Here is a 6,568-nt window from a genome sequence, read left to right on the forward strand (position 1 = left end):
GTTTGTGAATAGGATCACAAGTCCACATCTTGTACAGCAATTAACCACTAAGAAGAATATTTGCAGTGTATTATTTGTTGAAACTGTCCTTCCGATTTGATTTGAAACTGTCTCATTGCTATCTCTTTGTCAATAAAACTTTGAGAAAAAAAAAAAAAGAAAGTTGACAATGTAGTTTTTTTCTTAAATGTCCTTACTACAGAATCTGCAGGTTCTACAGGATCTCACTATGTAGATCGAGCAGGCACACACCACCACTTCCAGTCTCAATGGCAGTCTCAGTGTGCCCCAGGAGCAGGGCTGGCCCATCACCCCAGGAATCAAAACCTGGCCGTTGCACTCTGCTTAAGCAGGCTATTTAGTCCTTTGAGCTATCTGGCTGGTCTGACAATGTTTTGACTTGTTTTTTGTTTTTTTCTTTTTTCTTTTTCTTTGTTTTGTAGGAGGAAATGAACTCAAGAACTTGTGCTCTCTAGGCAAGGATTAGTGCTATTGAACTAAAACTCCAGATCTTAAATCTTGTATTCTTGCCAGGTGGTTATACTCCAAGTTTGTTACTTAGGTAAGCCTCATGAGACTAAAAAGTTAAAATATTCAGATGAAAGGGATAACATCTATTATAGGTAGCATCATTAAAAATCAATTATATGACATAATGATAAACTCCCCTTGCAATGAGAAAGTGTATTACCAGTATTACGTACTAAATAAAAATAATTTAATTTGTGTCTGTGATATCAAACTTTCATTTCCTTTCTAAGAAACCTTGAAATATTACTGATATGAAAATTAACATTTGAGTCATTAATATTATTTCTCTTTATTTTTATATGACTTAAAGTATCAAACCCATATACACTAACTCTGATTTAATTATAAGTATATATTTATATAAGTAGTTTTCTACTGTCCATATATTTTAAAGTCAGCTTTTCTTTCTTTATTTGTTTGTTTTACTTTCCAGTATAAAACCAAAATTTAATAATAAAATAATAATAGAATAACAGTGGTTAATATATTGTGGATTGTTATGTACAACACAGAGTACAAGATATGGGCACAAAAATTCTCCAATTAATATCAGCACAAATCATCTTTTCAATGAACTAAGAGAAATTAATAATATACCTGTTTTGTATTCTTTTCCTTTTCTCTTCCTTCTTTTTCTCTTTTCACCCACCCTAGTTCTTCCTTCATGAACAATTTTTACCTAGTTCACAATATGTAGTGTAGCTTTGGGTCCTTATTTATTCTTTCAGTTACCCAAACCAGGATGAAAATATGATGTTTACACATGTGAATCTGATGTATTTCAGTTACGATTGTGGTCTCAAGTTGCATCCGTTTACCTATAAATGTTTCAATCTTATCCTTCTTTATGGCTAATTAGTACTCTGTTGTGTAAAAATACCACATTTTCAAATACCCTATCCTCAGTTAATGGACATTTTTGTTTTTTTCCAGGATTTAATTATTACAAATTGTGCTGCTATAAATATGTGTGCACACATATCAATGTGCTTTGTTGTTTTCCATTCCTCTAGGAAGACACCCAGATGGGGAATAGCTAGATTAAATGTGATTTTGGTCTTTATCTTTGCTTCTGTTTATGTGGTGTATTGTATTTGTTGATTTGTTTGTGTTGAACTATCCTTGCAAGCCGGAGATGAAACCAATTTGAGAATAGTGTGTGATCCTTTTGGTAGTATATTGAATTCGCTGTGCTAATATCTTGTTGATTTTTGTACCTATGTCCATTCACAATAATGCCTTCCTGCTTCTGTATATATTTGGTACAGGGTCTCACTACATAGCTTGGACTTGTGATCCTCCTGTTTTCAGCTTCCCCGTGCTGGGATTACAACTACACACCACTATGCCTGGTCTTTGGGGGCTGGATCAGTGTGCATGGGGCAGGTTGGCGTAGCATGTGGTACCAGGGTTTGAAACTGGGTCCTTGCACTTACCTAGGTAGGTGCTTTGACTACTGAGTGATTTCTGTAGCTCAGTGGCTCTGCTTTTAAGAAAAAAAATAATTTTGTTTCATTTAGTGAAAGGATATAGAATATTATACTCTAAATATTTAACTCATTTATTAAAGATATGTTTAAAAATCATTGAAGCTCTACAATATGTCCTATCTAGGGGCTGGGGAGAAGGCTCAGTGGAATAAGTGCTTCCCTGGCAAGCGCACGGGCCTGAGTTCAATCCCCAGTTCAGCCAAAAAAAAATGTCCTATGTATACTATTGTTCACAAGAAATAGCATCCCATTTGAATAATAATGGAAGACAGCCTTGTGGATGAGTCATGGCCACTGCTTGACCAATTTGCTCTCTGTGAAAACATGAGAGAATGTTTTCTCTCCATGTAACTATCTTAGACACACTGTACATCATTGATCACTTTCCTCTGTGGCCCCATAATCCTCTTGATCAGAAAATTGGGGACACAACTGAGTTTCATGATGTTACAGTACAGGTTATCCTTTGTCCTGCATCCTCACTGACCTTGAAGGGCTATGGCTAAAATGTTGGCTGTCCTTGTAGCCCTTCTTTTTCTCTAATTTTTGGTCTGCAAACTTAAGTTGTTAATCCTCCAGAAGAGAAGCTTAACAATATTATTACCTTACAACATATGCATTTGAGGTTAGCATGACTGTCTGTCTGAATATCAAAGGCCTTTGACATAATATGGGATAGGTACTTTCCAGCACTTTTATATGCTAAATTTCACAATTTCATGTATAATTTAGATTGTAGTCCTTCACCTCTAGATTTTTTCAAATATTTCCTATCACTTTGTCACTCATTCTATTAACTTGACACTGTATTTGTCATAGTAGTAGTTTTCATTTTAATGAAGTGCAGCTTATCAATTATTTTATTAATTGATTTTGCCTTTGTTGTTGCATATAAAAGATTACTGACATATTCTATGTAGTTATTTCATGAAAACATTTTTTTCTCCCATTAAAATCTGTTCAAATTTCATATAAGCAAATATGGCACCAGTAATTTCTATCTTTGTAACAAAATAGTATTCCTTAGTCCTGCAAGTTTTATTGAATAATGATAACTTTATAAATGTCAACATCAAAAGTCTTCTATTAGTTGATTACAATGTCATGCAATCAACAGGCCTATAACCAATAACATTGTTGGAGACCAATGCAGAAGTGTTTTAAAAAAAAGAGAAGTGCTGTAAGATTATGGCCATCCCAGGAGCCTAACTACTTATGATATCCTATCTCAAGAAAATGGGAAGATATGGATGTATCACAGACTGATGCTCTTGAGTTCTAACCCCTATATGGAAATCAAATTAAACAAAACAACACACTCCTATATTTTCTTTAGACAAACTTATTGAGGTTGCATTTGAGATACTCATTGTATGTTGCCTTAGTAGTTATCAGTTTCATAGTCAAAAATTAGTATTTTACACTTCTCTGACTTTGATGGGCTATTAATGATATAATTTACTTTCTCTTGTTTGTCTGTTTTTTTTTTTTTTTTTGTTTTGTTTTGTTTTTTGGCGGAACTGGGGATTGAACTCAGGCTCTTGCACTTGCCAGGGAAGTGCTTATTCCACTGAGCCATCTCCCCGGCCCCAGACATGATGCTTTGTCGAAACAATATTAGTACAAATTCTCATTGAACTAAGAGAAAGTAGCTGCATATTTATCTTTTTGTGTATACAATTATATTTTACCCTACAAAATAGTCCTTTATTTATATCCCTTTTTTTGTTTTGTTTTGTCAGAGATGGATATTCCATTGCTGTTAGAGAAGCTGCAAATGTGTAACAATGAGGTTTAAAAAAGTAATGCCATACTAATATGCTGAGCTGTAAAAGAAGTCAACAACTTCTGACAATTACCAGTTCTGCTGATCGCCCAGTTCTATTATGGAATATTGGTATATTTTCCTGAATTCAAGTATGTGCAATATTTGAACTGCCATCAAGTACGAAAAGGTCATTTAAAGATTTCTCTTAAAAATAGTTTTAACATGTTAAATATTTGTGAAGTATAAACTTCATATTATTATGTAAAACTCAACTGTTTTGTGAAAATTAAATTAAGAAAATCACTTTTAAAAAGAAATCATAATATAATTTGCAACAGGTTTATCACTAGCTTACTTAAAATATAGTAATTAGCTCTATTCAAAAACGCTCTCTCTCCATTTTTCTTTCTGGAACCGGGGATTGAACTCAGGCCCTTGCATTTGCCAGGCAAGCGCTTATTCTACTGAGCTATCTCCCCTGCCCTCTCTATATACATTTATGTGTAATATACCAAAATTAGTGACAATTTCCATAAGAACCATACATCTCATAAATAATTATGAAGGGAAATTAAGTAAAAAATATATATTTATTTCTAAAATATCTTTGATTTCTGGAGTATTTGCAATGTTTCCATTGTGTAATAGGTTCAAGTCTCTATGTGAAGACTTAAAATTTATGAAAAAATAATCATTGTTCATTTCATTTACTGACCTAAGACAGAAATAAAAGGTCATTTTTTTTTCAAAGAATAGGGAACAACTTCAGTCTTTTTTTTTTTCCAGAACCGGGGATTGAACTCAGGCCCTTGCACTTTCTAGGGAAGTGTTGATTCTACTGAGCCATCTCCCTGGCACTCTTCAGTCTTGAGAAAGTTAAGTATCACAATGATTGATGGGATTTTCTTATATCAGATTAGAATTTGTCAAACTGCATTGTGTATAAAATCAGCTACACTGTTGATTTCTTTTGTTATGCAGAAACTTTTTAAAAAGGTGAGATCAGATTTGCAAATTTTTTGAAGTATTTCCTGTGCATTTTGGTGTTTGTTCATGATCTCTCTGCCTATGCTTATGTCTTCATGATTTCTAACTACTTTTAACTTGAGTAGATTTAGTGTTTCTGTTTTAATATTTAAATATTTCATGCATTTTGACTGCATTTTGATAGGGTGAGATAGTAGAAAACATCATATCACAGTGACATATGTTCATCCATGTTTGTAGCAGCCCAATTTGTCATAGCTAAATGTTGGAAACAACCCAAATGTCCATCAACTGAGGAATGGATTAGAAAGATGTTGCATTTTTATACAATGGAGTATGTTTTAGCTATAAAAAAGATAAAATTGATGCTTTAAAGGTAAATGAGTGCAAGTATAGATCATGGTCATAAGTGAAATGAAGCAGAACCCATGTGTAAAGAACTATTGTCTCCCTAGTGTAAGAACCTGGCATTGTGAAATTAAAAAAAAAAAACTATGGAAAGTGAAAGAACAACTTGGATGAGGGAGCAAGCAGAAAGAAGAAAGAGAAAAAATATATTTGTATATACAAAGGATAGCTCTATTTCTGATTTCTGCTATCCGATTGAAAGGAGAATTTAATGCTTAATTTTTCTGCCTTTTTAAATATTTTTTATAATTTTGACCCATTTTGCATGTTTGTATCTGCTAATCTGTGCAACTAATTTGAAGACACCCATGTGCAATATAACAAACATTGTTGAATTACTGTAATTTTATTCAGTGAAATTCTGTATCACATTTTTTTAACTTTTTTGTTCTCTTTAAAAAATAAAATAGAAATAATAATTTTAAAATATCACTTACAGAACTTTGCAGTAGGAGATTGTAGTGAGTCTATGTCCTGGAATTCTGATTTATTCAATTTGGCTGGAGTTCAGGGATTTTCTTTTCTAAATTAACAATTTTAATTAGAAACTAAATAAATCATAATCATATTGTCATGGGATGACAATTAACAACATTTCTGTAACATATACTTAAATATAGAAGAGGCCCCAGTGAGACAGCTCAGCAGAATAAAACCCCTGCTTAGGCAAGCTTAGAGATGTACAGGGACCACAGTTCGATCCCCGATACCACATGCTGCATCAGCCCCGCCCCCAGAGTGAGCTGAACTGTCGTCTGGGAATAGTGGTGCATGCCTGTAATCCCAGGTTTTGGGAGGCTGAAAGTAGAAGGATCACCAAAAGTCCCAGCTGTGTAGTGAAATCCTGCAACTAAATACATAAAAAAGAGAGAATTTATGAAGTACATTATTGCTAAATACACAACATATAATAAACAGTAATTCTTGAAAACTTAAAATATGCTTGTCTTTGTCCTACATATTTGTCATGCATGAACTTATCTAATAATTTTAAAACAATCATTTACAAGTTAAATTGTATGGTTGGTCCATTTAATAAAAAGGAAATTTTATATAAAAAGATGGAATTATTTGCCCAAGGTTAAAAATATAGGAAGTTATAGTAGTCACATAACATTTTTCTGAAATAACAATGATTATGAGGTTTATATAGAATATCTATTCAAGGGTTTTTAATTTTTCAATTTGATCTTATAAGATTTGCATTTTAATGAGTTATTATTTTTGGGATAACATATAAAGAATAAAAATGAATATCACTTCTTTTTTCTCAAAGTTTTATTGATAAATAGATAGCAATGAGTCAGTTTCAAATCAAATCGGAAGTTCAGTTTCAACAAATAATACACTGCATATATTCTTCTTAGTGGTTAATTGCTGTACA

Source organism: Octodon degus, unplaced genomic scaffold (assembly GCF_000260255.1).
Source record: "Octodon degus isolate 3935 unplaced genomic scaffold, OctDeg1.0 scaffold00386, whole genome shotgun sequence".
In the NCBI taxonomy this organism is placed as follows: Eukaryota; Metazoa; Chordata; class Mammalia; order Rodentia; family Octodontidae; genus Octodon; species Octodon degus.